This window comes from Lolium rigidum, chromosome 7, assembly GCF_022539505.1.
Source record: "Lolium rigidum isolate FL_2022 chromosome 7, APGP_CSIRO_Lrig_0.1, whole genome shotgun sequence".
Taxonomy (NCBI): Eukaryota; Viridiplantae; Streptophyta; class Magnoliopsida; order Poales; family Poaceae; genus Lolium; species Lolium rigidum.
The window spans coordinates 248,392,781-248,406,827 of NC_061514.1; the positions used below are offsets into that span (position 1 = coordinate 248,392,781).

Genomic DNA, 14,047 nt, shown 5'->3' on the forward strand with positions numbered 1-14,047 from the left:
GTTTTGTTTGAATAAAATGGATCCTAGCATTCACTTTATGGGAGAGATACACACTCCGCTGTAGCATATGGACAAATATGTCCTTGGTTTCTACTCATAGTATTCATGGCGAAGTTTCTCCTTCGTTAAATTGTTATATGGTTGGAATTGGAAAATGATACATGTAGTAATTGCTATAAATGTCTTGGGTAATGTGATACTTGGCAATTGTTGTGCTCATGTTTAAGCTCTTGCATCATATGCTTTGCACCCATTAATGAAGAAATACATAGAGTATGCTAAAATTTGGTTTGCATATTTGGTTTCTCTAAAGTCTAGATAATTTCTAGTATTGAGTTTGAACAGCAAGGAAGACGGTGTAGAGTCTTATAATGTTTACAATATGTCTTTTATGTGAGTTTTGCTGCACCGGTTCATCCTTGTGTTTGTTTCAAATAAGCCTTGCTAGCCTAAACCTTGTATCGAGAGGGAATACTTCTCATGCATCCAAAACACTTGAGCCAACCACTATGCCATTTGTGTACACCATACCTACCTACTACATGGTATTTTCCAGCCATTCCAAAGTAAATTGCTTGAGTGCTACCTTTAAAATTCCATCATTCACCTTTGCAATATATAGCTCATGGGACAAATAGCTTAAAAACTATTGTGGTATTGAATATGTAATTATGCACTTTATCTCTTATTAAGTTGCTTGTTGTGCGATAACCATGTTTACTGGGGAACGCCATCAACTCATTGTTGAATTTCATGTGAGTTGCTATGCATGTTCGTCTTGTCCGAAGTAAGGGCGATCTACACCGAGTTGAATGGTTTGAGCATGCATATTGTGAGAGAAGAACATTGGGCCGCTAACTAAAGCCATGTTCCATGGTGGAAGTTTCAGTTTTGGACAAACATCCTCAAATCTCTAATGAGAAAAGAATTAATTGTTGTTGAATGCTTAAAGCATTAAAAGAGGAGTCCATTATCCGTTGTCTATGTTGTCCCGGTATGGATGTCTAAGTTGAGAATAATCAAAAGCGAGAAATCCAAATGCGAGCTTTCTCCTTAGACCTTTGTACGAGCGGCATAGAGGTACCCCTTTGTGATACTTGGTTAAAGCATATGTATTGCGGTGATAATCCAGGTAGTCCAAGCTAATTAGGACAAGGTGCGAGCACTATTAGTATACTATGCATGAGGCTTGCAACTTATAAGATATAATTTACATGATGCATATGCTTTATTACTACCGTTGACAAAATTGTTTCATGTTTTCAAAATCAAAGCTCTAGCACAAATATAGCAATCGATGTTTTTCCTCTATGAGGACCATTCTTTTACTTTCAATGTTGAGTCAGTTCACCTATTTCTCTCCACCTCAAGAAGCAAACACTTGTGTGAACTGTGCATTGATTCCTACATATTCGCTTATTGCACTTATTATATTACTCTATGTTGACAATATCCATGAGATATACATGTTACAAGTTGAAAGCAACCGCTAAAACTTAATCTTCTTTTGTGTTGCTTCAATACCTTTACTTTGAATTATTGCTTTATGAGTTAACTCTTATGCAAGACTTATTGATGCTTGTCTTGAAGTGCTATTCATGAAAAGTCTTTGCTTTATGATTCACTTGTTTACTCATGTCATCACCATTGTTTTGATCGCTGCATTCTCTACATATGCTTTACAAATAGTATGATCAAGTTTATGATGGCATGTCACTCCGGAAATTATCTTTGTTATCGTTTTACCTCGCTCGGGACGAGCAGAACTAAGCTTGGGGATGCTGATACGTCTCCAACGTATCGATAATTTCTTGTGTTCCATGCCACATTATTGATGTTATCTACATGTTTTATGCACACTTTATATCATATTCGTGCATTTTCCGGAACTAACCTATTAACAAGATGCCGAAGTGCCGATTGCTCGTTTTCTGCTGTTTTTGGTTTCAGAAATCCTAGTAAAGAAATATTCTCGGAATTGGACGAAATAAAAGCCCGGAGGCCTATTTTCTCACGAAGCTTCCGGAAGACCGAAGACGAGACGAAGAGGGGCCACGGGGGAGCCAAACCCTAGGGCGGCGCGGCCCCCTTGGCTGCGCCGGCCCGTGGTGTGGGCCCCCGTGCCGCCTCTTGACTTGCCCTTCCGCCTACAAATAGCCTCCGTGACGAAACCCCCGGTACCGAGAGCCACGATACGGAAAACATTACCGAGACGCCGTCGCCGCCGATCCCATCTCGGGGGATCCTGGAGATCGCCTCCGGCACCCTCGCCGGAGAGGGGATTCATCTCCCGGAGGACTCTACGCCGCCATGGTCGCCTCCGGTGTGATGTGTGAGTAGTCTACCCCCGGACTATGGGTCCATAGCAGTAGCTAGATGGTTGTCTTCTCCCCATTGTGCTATCATTGTCGGATCTTGTGAGCTGCCTATCATGATCAAGATCATCTATATGTAATTCTATATGTTGCGTTTGTTGGGATCCGATGAATAGAGAATACTTGTTATGTTGATTATCAAAGTTATACATGTGTTGTTTATGATCTTGCATGCTCTCCGTTATTAGTAGATGCTCTGGCCAAGTAGATGCTTTTAACTCCAAGAGGGAGTACTTATGCTCGATAGTGGGTTCATGCCCGCATTGACACCGGGACAGGTGACGAAAGTTCTAAGGTTGTGTTGTGCTGTTGCCACTAGGGATAAAACATTGATGCTATGTCTAAGGATGTAGTTGTTGATTACATTACGCACCATACTTAATGCAATTGTCCGTTGTTTGCAACTTAATACTGGAGGGGGTTCGGATGATAACCTCGAAGGTGGACTTTTTAGGCATAGATGCAGCTTGGATGGCGGTCTATGTACTTTGTCGTAATGCCCAATTAAATCTCACTATACTCATCATGATATGTATGTGCATTGTCATGCTCTCTTTATTTGTCAATTGCCCAACTGTAATTTGTTCACCCAACATGTTGTTCGTCTTATGGGAGAGACACCTCTAGTGAACTGTGGACCCCGGTCCAATTCTCTTTACCGAAATACAATCTACCGCAATACTTGTTTCTACTCGTTTTCTCTCGCAAACAATCATCTTCCACACAATACGGTTAATCCTTTGTTACAAAGCAAGCCGGTGAGATTGACAACCTCACTGTTTCGTTGGGGCAAAGTAGTTTGGTTGTGTTGTGCAGGTTCCACGTTGGCGCCGGAATCTCTCGGTGTTGCGCCGCACTACATCCCGCCGCCATCAACCTTCAACGTGCTTCTTGGCTCCTCCTGGTTCGATAAACCTTGGTTTCTTTCTGAGGGAAAACTTGCTGCTGTGCTCATCATACCTTCCTCTTGGGGTTGCCCAACGAACGTGTGAAATACACGCCATCAAGCATCAAGCTTGGGAAGGGCGCAGCTGCAGTTGCCAATGTCATGGTCATCTCCCATTTACTATGTAGTGAGTGCAATGAGCATGTACTCACTACTACTAAATGTAGAGTAATAGTAATTAATTAGGTAGTGTGTGTCATGACTACTTAATATTAACTTGTAATGTGTTAAGTTAGTGATCTTTTTATAGGTAGCTAGGGCAACCACCATGTTTGATTGGACCCTTCCGGCCTATAACCAAATATTATGAACTATGTCTCATTATGCCTCGCTCACGTTTGTTTTTTACATCACATTTTGTTTGTTTGTTCTCATAAACACGCTTTGTCTAAAATGAATCGCATGTGATGAATCATCCAACAAACGAATGTGATGCACCACATCACACATAATTGATCCTTAAGCAACCGTGTGCAAGTACGATGCACCACATCACACACACTTGATCCTTAAGCAACCATGTGCGAAGTGTCTCATCACACACGATTAACTTGTAACGGACCATGTGGAAAAATGAAGGCCCATTATAGCCCATCCTACCTAACCCTACCCTCGTCATGGTATATATTTGGATCATGTTGTGCGACCACCACTCTAGTCGACAGCTGACATAGGCATGCCTAAGGGGTATGTCGCATATATACCCCTGGTTTATTATTATAGTCGAAGGCCCATGGAATCAAAGCTTTGGAGACCAAGGAGATTGGAGATGTTCGGATTAGGGAAGTCCTAGTCATTATCGAAGTTTGTATTAACATCGGGAAAGGCTCAGTGCGGCCCGAAAGATTGTACTTGTACGACACGTTTAACCCTCGGTTTCTCCTCCTATATAAAGGGGACGCTGAGGTCGAAAGAGGGATTGAATCATTGTAACCCTAGCCACCGTAATATTAAGTTGAGCACCTTTATTCGGCTGAAACCTTCGAGATCTACTTGCCCTCTACTTGCTACGAAATCCTAAGTCTACAATCTGTAGTCAATACCTCGTCAACAGCCGCCTAACTTCTTTTAGATCTGCTACCCGGAATATCACCTGGTCGGTGAGGCGGAACCAAGACCTTATGGGAGGCATTTTCTGCTGCAATGCCGATGTCCTCCCCGACGGCCCTGCAGCAGTTGGCTCATGAATATCCGGGCAGTTGAATACCGGTCATCCCGTCTCATCATCACCCTCCACCATGACCAACACCAGCCGTATGGTATTCGTCGAGAAGGTATATAAACGTACCAAAATTTTAACTCCTATGTATTATTTGGATCTTTTGTGCGTGTTGTATCTTAATGCGTTTTACCGGATGTATGTTTAAGACATGGATGGATATAATGTGTGTTTACCGGTTCAATATTTGTAAAAAATGATTACCAAATCTATATGCATGTGTTAGATATCTTGTATTTATGACCAGATCTGTGCACATCTTGGACAAAATGATTTGCGCATATGTGTTAGTAGCATGTATTTGTAACCAAATATGTGCATATTTAGTGAAAATTATTACCGATATATATATATATATATATATATATATATAGGATAAATACTTCCTACTCCTGGGTGTAACTACACCCACGTCTCATATACTACCATACGGAAGTATATAACATACTTTATTTGTTTGAGTATGTTTGTACACTATATCTAAGATACTCCATACCAACTTTGGTGAAAAAAAATTAAATACACCCATAGTTTGCACTATATATACAAAATACATGCATATTTATACGTAAAAAAATAGTGTACGTAAAAAAATATACATACTACCTACAAAATAGTATATATACTACCAAAATATTCTTATATACTTCATACAACATGTATATACTCTTCGGTATGATAGATACTACCTAGATTGTGTGAAACACACGTGGGAGTAACTACACCCGGGTGTAGCATGAATATGTCCTATATATATATATATATATATATATATATATATATATATATATATATATATATATATATATATATATATATATCGACGCGGATTTACTACCAAGGGTGGTAGCTATGCATAGGGTAGCAGCCGTTGGATAGAAGGAGTTCCGCTTCTACTCATGTCTAGATCAAATACCCAGGAGCACTTTCACTGAATGGCCGTTTGAGCTCCGTGAATGCATGCGGTCTAAAACGGCAGGAAAAAGCGCTGCCACAAATTTCCAACACCTTTTTAAACATCATTCCACACATTGTGTCGGCAAACGGTGTTGACCATCCGTCTTGTGAATTTTTAGCCTTTTTTAGTCCTTTTGAAAAATTGCACCGGTGACGGTAGCCGGTAACGGTTGCTAGCCATACCGTATGCAATGTGTGATTTTTTACTAGTTTTCACACATTTTCGTCGGCACGGTACGGTTCAAATAAAAAATATGTCCTAAGGAAGACCATGGTCGTTGCTACATGGTAGACGTTGCTAAGTGGTGGTGCAATTAGCTGTAGCATTTAGCAATCGCACTGTTATGATTTAGCTCTCAATTTTTTTTTTTTTTTTTGAACGAGATTTAGCTCTCAATTTTTATGTGGCTAAGCTAGTACAACCTTTCTTTCCGAGCAAACCATCTGTGGATTCGCGATGGCGTCTGCTGTCCCGGCAGATGGGTGCTTACTTTCTATTCTTCGCCCACACATTTTTTGATTTCTTCCTGCCTAATATGGATATTCTGTCAACGATTTTTCCACTCAAATGCTAGCCTTTCTTTTTTTGCAGGTTGCCATGCGGGCCGAGGCTTCCAAGATGGGTTGCTACTTCTCATAAGGTGATGCTTCTCCTTGCAGAAATCACCCTTGTCAGGGAGAAGCAGCTACTTTAGAAGAAGAGATGCAAGATAAGAAATGGGCTACGCGGGAAAATGTTGTGAACCCAAGAAATTGCCACGGAAAAAGAAGACTTGACTATAAGTTTGACTTGAGCTTTCAGAAAATTCTGATGGTGACTGGCGCATGGTGCCATGCCGTGTGCAAAAAGGCTATTTTTACACGTTTTGACACATTGTATCGGTGACGGTACCTCCGACCGTACCGTATAGAATTTGTCTTTTTAACTCATTTGCACACATTCTAGTCGGGCCGGCATGGTTTCGACTTAAGTTTGTCCTACGTGAGCAATGTTCGTTGAAAATTTAATCGCGTTAATCTTTACAACAGAGCTGTAGTACTTTGGACCTTATATTTTATGTGGGAGTGCTATCTAATCTTGCCCGTTCGGTGAGTTGTTTGTCATTCCATGTACAGGCTTGTAGGGTGAAAAAGCATTAGAGAAAATCCAGTTCGGCTTTCATAATTGGGGATTTTATGTGATGAATAGGATTAGAATTTTGCACGTTCGTCGATCGCAAAGGGAAGACTTTATATGTTGAAGGAATTAGAAATTTCCTCCGGCCCGTGTGTGGGTTCCCAATTCATGTAGAAAAAGGTCATCCCGCGATGTAAAAAACTAGGTGGTTCCAAAAATTCATCCATGTGGTTCAGTTTGTATGTGATTCTGTTTGGTCGCCTTGTTGTTCCTTTTTTTTAGGTTAGTAACAAAGTGAACTCTACCACTAGTTTCTGTTAATTATCAAGACAATTGAAAAGCCATTGGCACTGACTACTCTGCCTTACAAATGCGCTTACATAAACTTTAATGGCTTACATCGGTTGATGGAAAGCCCCATAGCACCAAAAAACAAAATGCAGAGAACGAAACTACCGTTTAGGGTGAGGCGTGTTGAGTCCAGTGCCTCGCCTGACATGCTCGAGAGCAATATTGAACCATGGCGCACACGGAGCACTGTCGAAACTCTCAAGCTCTAGTCTCTTGCCGTCCGCAAAGGGGGTTCGAGCACATGTGTAACACGTCAGCCTCATTGCCCGACTCGATCGGTGTTTCATCTCCAGCTCCGAACCACTCTACCATAAACTTGTTTGCTATGGTAGGTTGGCCACCCTTACCGGGTTCTGTTGGGCCCAAGAGAGAACCGTTAACGTCAAGGGCTTCAGCCATCTCACGGGCCCTAGCAAGGGCTACTAGTCTGCGACCCTCTGTTGCATCTCGTTCGATACCGTATCCATCGTGCATGCAGAACCCCAGCTCTCTTAGGGAGATAACATGTCCTAGGGATGCCGCATGTGCACACAGCTGGGTGGCCCCATATATGTCTCTGCTTTCCTCGCCTCCACCGCTTCCATTGAACATTATGACTGCCATGGCGTAGATCGCATCTGTGTGCCCTCCCGTTGCAGCTAATGATATCTTTGCAATGCCATCCGCCCGTAGCTTGACACAGTAGAACATGATCTACAAAAATTGGGGTTATTCCTTTAAAAGGTGCTAAAAGAGGATGTAAGCTGCAACATATGTGAAATAAAAAAAGTCGGTGTTTTGGCGAGATCTAAATATACCATGCCTAGGATGTATGCTGCATCAAGGTTGCCTGCTTCGGCGCATGTTTGCAAGAATGTTTTTGGACCAGCCGACCATTTTTTTGCACTGACGTCGAAGCAACACGCACTAACTTTTTTTAGGACAGAACCGCTCCTACCAGTCTCTGTGAACCTCTTGGACCTGCGTTTAAAGGATTGAAACCACGGATTATTTATTGTGTGTGTTTGTGGGGGGGGGGGGGGGGGGATTATAAATAAAATTAAAAATGATATACTCACGTCATGGTTGCGGATAGAAAGTCGGCGGGGACACGAGCTGATGCTGCAACTGATTCAAGTATTGATGCAATCACTCCATCTGGGAGGTCGTCGATGCTCATATCTGCGACATCTTGGACCGTGCTATCGCTAGGCGGTTGCTCAACCTTCTCGTCGACAGACGGCGACGATGATCCAAGGCATGGACCTAGGAGGCGGTTCATGTTTCTAGTGGATAATACGTAACAAGAGCTGTCCAAACTATGCAATGCAGAGGAAAGGTTTTGAGGAGCAAGACTAAATGCCCAATGTAATTGTTGCCGTAGTTGATCAGCTTGGAACCGTGAAGAGAAGGAAATGACCTACCTTCATTTTTTGAAACGTGATTTCACACATCGCATCGGCAACGGTGGTCACCATCCATCGTGTGATCATTTAGAGCTTTTTTCACATTTTGACACATTGTCACGGTCACGGTGGCTAGAAGCAACCGTACCCAGATTGTGTGCTTTTTTACTTGTTTTCACACTTTGTCACCGTCACGGTGGTGACCATCCATCGCGCGTGTGCTTTTTTTTACTTGTTTTCACACATTTGCGTCGGCCACGGTCTTGGATGTGGTAAAAGTAATTTCGAAAAAAGGTGATGACTTGCTAAATATCCACACGTGGTCAACTCCAAAAAAAAGTGCCAACCGTGACCGATCTTTGGATACGGTGTGTGCCAAAATAAATGCTAGGATTTGTATGAACAGTGGGGGTGTTGAAATTTTTGGAAATTTACCGTCGGACGGCTTCTTTTCTTATGCCACACACCGTATCCGTGGCTGGTTGTTGTTTTGTTATTTGGAAGAGTTACGGTATGGTTAACTAACGGAAAGGATTGTTCCAACTGGGAAGAAAACGAAAAGGTCTAACACCGTGTGCTCCTTTTATGCTCCCTATATAAGATCTAATGGTTAGATGTGTATGCATAGCTATCACCCATGGTAGCTCACTATTTTCCTATCGACACGGATTTTCTACCAAGGGTGGTAGCTGTGCATAGGGTAGCAGCCGTTGGATAGAAGGAGTTCTGATTCTAGTCATGTCCAGATCAAATACCCAGGAGCACTTTCACTGAACGGCCGTTTGAGCTCCGTGATTGCACTAAAACGGCAGGAATAAACGTTGCCACAACTTTTCCACACCTTTTTAACATCATTCCACACATTGTGTCGGCTACGGTGGTGACCATCCGTCATGTGAAATTTTATCCTTTTTTAGTCCTTTTGACAAATCACACCGGTGACGGTAGCCGGTAACCGTATGAAATGTGTCATTTTTACTAGTTTTCACACATTTTCGTCGGCACGGTATGGTTTAATAAAAATTATGTCCTACGGAAGGCCATGGTTTCGGCAACGGTCAAGGCAACCATCCATGTGCAATTTAGGTTTTTTTACACGTTTTGACACATTGCAACGGTGACGGTACCTAGAGCCATACCGTATGGAATTTGTCTTTTTTACTCTTTTTCACACATTTGAGACGGAACGGTCCAATTTAAAACAAACTACGTTGTAATTAAGGACAACCATGGTCGTTGATAAGTGGTCGTTCAATTAGCCGCGGCATTTTTTCCAATCGGCCTGTTATAGGTTAGCTCTTATATTTTATGTGGTTCACCTAATATAATTTTTCTTCTAACAAAGAAGCTGCGGTTTCTCGATGGCAGATACTGATCACGGCTATGGTGAAGTACAAGGATAGAAAAAGGATGTGGTCGTTGGATGCTTTTCACACGTTGGCAGAAAAAAAAACCGTGACCGTGCTTTGTTTGTTGTTTTGGTATAATCTTTACCACGGCGTGGTTGAAATTTTGGTACGATCCATACCGTAGTATGGTTGTCGTTTTGGAATTTTTCCGTGCCCACGGTCGTTTTTCTAGGTACAAACCGTGACCATGGTCTGGTTGTGGTTTTGGTATTTAAAAAAGGTACTTTGGTGGATCGGTTGACCATGGTCTGGTTGTGCTTCTCTAACTGTGGACGATGAGGCTAAACTGAAAAAACATTACACATACATGAGCATAGTTCGTCTTCCATAGATCTAAAATTGCCAACGTCGTGTACAGTGTATTGCAGATCCAAAAACAATCTTGATAACTTTGTTGTTGTTGTTTACATTGCGCTCCAACTAGATCGAGATATCAAACTAGGATAATGACTGAATTCGTGTTGTTTTAAGTGTTGTTTTAAGTGTGCTTTGCACATGGCATGATGGTCTTACAAACTTTCGCTGGATTCGTGTCGACGTGCGTGGTAGCTGTTGGTCGACACACTTTACCAGTTTTAAAACAAAAAGAAGCTAAGCAATAATTTACACATCGCTGCAGCTCTTCCACCAGCTTCATCAGCGCCACGCGCGACGTGCCACCGTCACTCACCGCTGCCTTCGCCGCCTGCTGAGCCCAGGAGGCCTTCTCCCGCATCTTCCGCCCTTCCTCGCCGGCATCCATCAGCCTCCTCACCTTCCGCTCCACCGCCGCCCTCTCGACGACCGCGCCCCCGACGACCTTGACGACCATCATCCTGACACCGGCGCCGATGATGTCCGCGACGTGGTATGCGTTCAGGTGCTGCTCGGCCATAATCGGCCATGCCAGCACAGGCTTCCCCGCCGCGAGGCACTCCATCACCGAGTTCCACCCGTAGTGGCTCACGAACCCTCCCACCACGCGGTGAGCCAGCACGCTTCTCTGAGGCACCCACCCGCGGACGATCCGTCCGCGCGGCCCCACCTCCACCGGCGGTGACCACGCAGCGGACCGCACGGCCCAGAGGAAGGGGTGGCCGGACCGCACCAGCCCGCACGCCAGCTCGTCGAGCTGCTCGTCGGAAACGTAGGCATGCGTGCCGAACGACACGTAGATCTCTGTCTCCAACCTCACCGCCCTCTCGTCGAGCCATGGTAGACAACCCTCGGGGTCATGCTCCTCCTCGCGCTCCGGCATGTCGCCGGCGGCGAGAAACATCGGGCCGACCAGCCAGGCACGGGCGTCCGGCTGGTAGAACGACATCAGGGCTGCCACGTAGTCCTCGTCCACCGTCGCGAACCTGTTCACCAGCACGACCCAACTGCGCTCGTCCGACTCGCCGAAGTTGTCGATGATGAACCGGCTCACCGGGTCCTCCGGGTCCAAGATCTTCGCGATCGTGTCCGGGACCTCCGCCGACGTGATCCTCACGCGCTCCGGCATGTGGGCCACGTGGAAGTTGGCGCCGTGCTCCGCGCTTGGCGGCGGTGGCGGGCTCGCGATTAGCGACTTGCACATGGCCAGGGAGAAGCACGAACACGATGCGGTGGACACCAGCGTCGGCCGTGACGCCGTGTGTGAACCCGAGGAAGAAGTCGGAGATGAGCACAAGCGGTGGGGACGGGAGCGACGCCATGAACTCGGCGATGGGCTCCCACAGCATCGCCGTCGCGTTCAGGAACGTCGGGTAGAGGGCCGGGCTTGGCAGGTTGTCCGTGGACTCGACGCCGATGCCAAATTGTTGATGTAGCCCGTGAGAGGAGCGCGACTCATGACTACGGTGTTGATGTAGCCCAATGCCAAATTGTTGATGTCGGTCATCCCTTTCGGTCCGTGAAATGAAAAAAACCAAAAGGACACATTGCTATCGGCTGCGGTGAAATACATGAATTGAAAAAGGGTGATGACGTTGGATGCTTTTCACACGTAGTCACGTTCACGGTGGGTAGCTCCATGCCGTATGAAAAAATGTGCTTTTTTTACTTGTTTTCACACATTTGTGTCGGCCACGGTCCTGGTTGTAGTACACGGGATTTAACAAAAAAAAAGGTGATGCCATGCTACATGTCTAACACCGTGTGCTCCTTTTGTGCTCCCTATATAAGATCTAATGGTTGGATGTGTGTGCATAGCTACCACCTAGCTACCACCCTTGGTAGCCCACTATTATATATATATATATATATATATATATATATATATATATATATATATATATATATATATATCGACACGGATTTTCTACCTAGGATGATAGCTGTGCATAGCCTTAGGATCGTCCGTGTTCCCGTTAATCGGACGTCAACTGTGCTCGTCCTGCAACAGTTTTGAAGGGTTGGCTAGGTGGAGCACCCATCACGCGATTGTCAGAAGGCCCACCACCACCGCGTTGGCGTCCTAGCACGTGCAAAATCCATTCGAATCACTTCCAGCTTTCAACCAAAGATTCACGAATCCATTTTTTCGGGTAATATAGATCCATTAAAAATTCGGACATAAATCGGGAGGTTCATTCATGTTTGTTCGATCAAAATTCAAAAATGCAAAAAAAAAAGTGGAGAAGAAAATCAGGAGATCCCGCCGAAGAACAAAGATGCTCGACTCCATCGAGCGAGCCAGACGCTCCTAATTTCTGCAGCGCCATTAACCCACCGTCCCTCACCTCGTCGCCACTGTTGTTAACCTACCGGATCAGCCACAATAAACAGTGCCTCGCGGACATCCAGAATCACCGACGAATGCAACACCTCAATACACTGCAGAAAATTTGCACGGCAGGAATAACATGGAAAGGATTAAAAAAATCTCTTCTCAATTTCTCATAGAATGGACAAATCTGATCTAAATATGCAACAAAAAAATGGAAAAGAATGAGAAGAGAGAGGAATTTTTATTGGCTGACTTGGAGAAGCAAAACTCAGGTAGATTAAACGACAAGAATTGCAAATAACCACCGGCTTCAGGATATTTTCCGCGCAAAAATCAAGCACATAATGATTTCAGCAGCATCTTTACACCAGATCAAAAAACACATATTCAGAAAAAAAAACATGTTGGATATCAGCAGGAGAGGAAAAACTACCTCAAATCTGAGGGAGCAGCAACCAAATCCTACCTCAAATCCATGCGCCTAATAACATATCAACCCCGTAATCTAGCAGAGTAGATCAGAAAAGAATGCAACGGACAGATAAAAAAAATAAGAAAGAGGAATTGTATCACCAGGACAAGCAGCGGGGAATAAAAGAAGCTCACGCTCCATGACCATGAAAACGCAAGTCACAAATCAAATAGCAGCAGCAATACACCGATTGGAGGAAGGAACAGAGCTAGGAGGGAGATCGCCGGCCGAGTGGCAGAGGACGCCAGGCCATCAGCCTGCTGGATGCGAGGCCAGCAGCGTGCGGGACGCCGGGCCGGCGGTGCTCCAGATGCAGGGCAGAGCAGAAAATTTTGACCCTTTCTTTGAATGTAATAAAGGGATCTGGGTTGGGAACCATGTAGAAAAGAAAAACACGGTATCTAGATAAACAACACATCAGAATCCAGATCAAAAAAATGAGTTGAAGAAGAGTAAGATTCACACAAAAACATGCAACGCGGAGCCAGTGGAGAAGTGGCTTCTCGATTGGGAAGGACGAACGGACTGCCATCCCGTGGTCCGGCGGTGGTGGCGCGACGCGGTGGTTGGCCGGGGCTGCTAGCTGGCGGCGCGCCGGTCTACGAACACTGCTCCTCTCGCACCGGCGCGGAAGTCCCTGGAGGGAGCTGTGTAGGGACGCTGGTCCGTAGAGGAAGCGGGGCTGAGCGGCCGGGCCAGAAACTTGGGATCCCGCATCCCCACCTCCACCGTCCAACTCGCAGGGACGAAGTGGTCTGACCGGCGCGTGAGGCGGTGGGGAACCACATCTCCGCAGCAGCGGCCTCCACCGGCACCTTCTCCTGGGCAAGGTAGCACAGCGCCTGTCCGGTGAGGCGCGGATCTAGGAAATGGAGCGCCGCACTGGGGCTGGTTGGGCGGAGCATGGGTGGTGCAGCGCAGCTGCGCCGGGGGCTTGCCGTCGACCGATCGTCGGGATCGGGATGTGAGGGAGGACTAGTAGCGGTGGTGGGGAATGTGGATCGAATGAACCGTGTGGGGTGTTTTTTTTTTTTTTGAAACTAGGTGTCGGGTGAGAGTTTGTTGTTAGGTGGAGAAGAGAGAGTAAAGTGGCTAACGGCAAAGACTAACGGTGTGAAGTACATCTA

At 45.2% G+C, this 14,047-nt stretch overlaps 1 pseudogene; it reads right to left on the reverse strand.

Annotated features, from left to right (window-relative positions):
- Positions 1–10,021: 10,021 nt before the first annotated feature.
- Positions 10,022–13,825, reverse strand: LOC124672619 (annotated as a pseudogene).
- Positions 13,826–14,047: the final 222 nt, after the last annotated feature.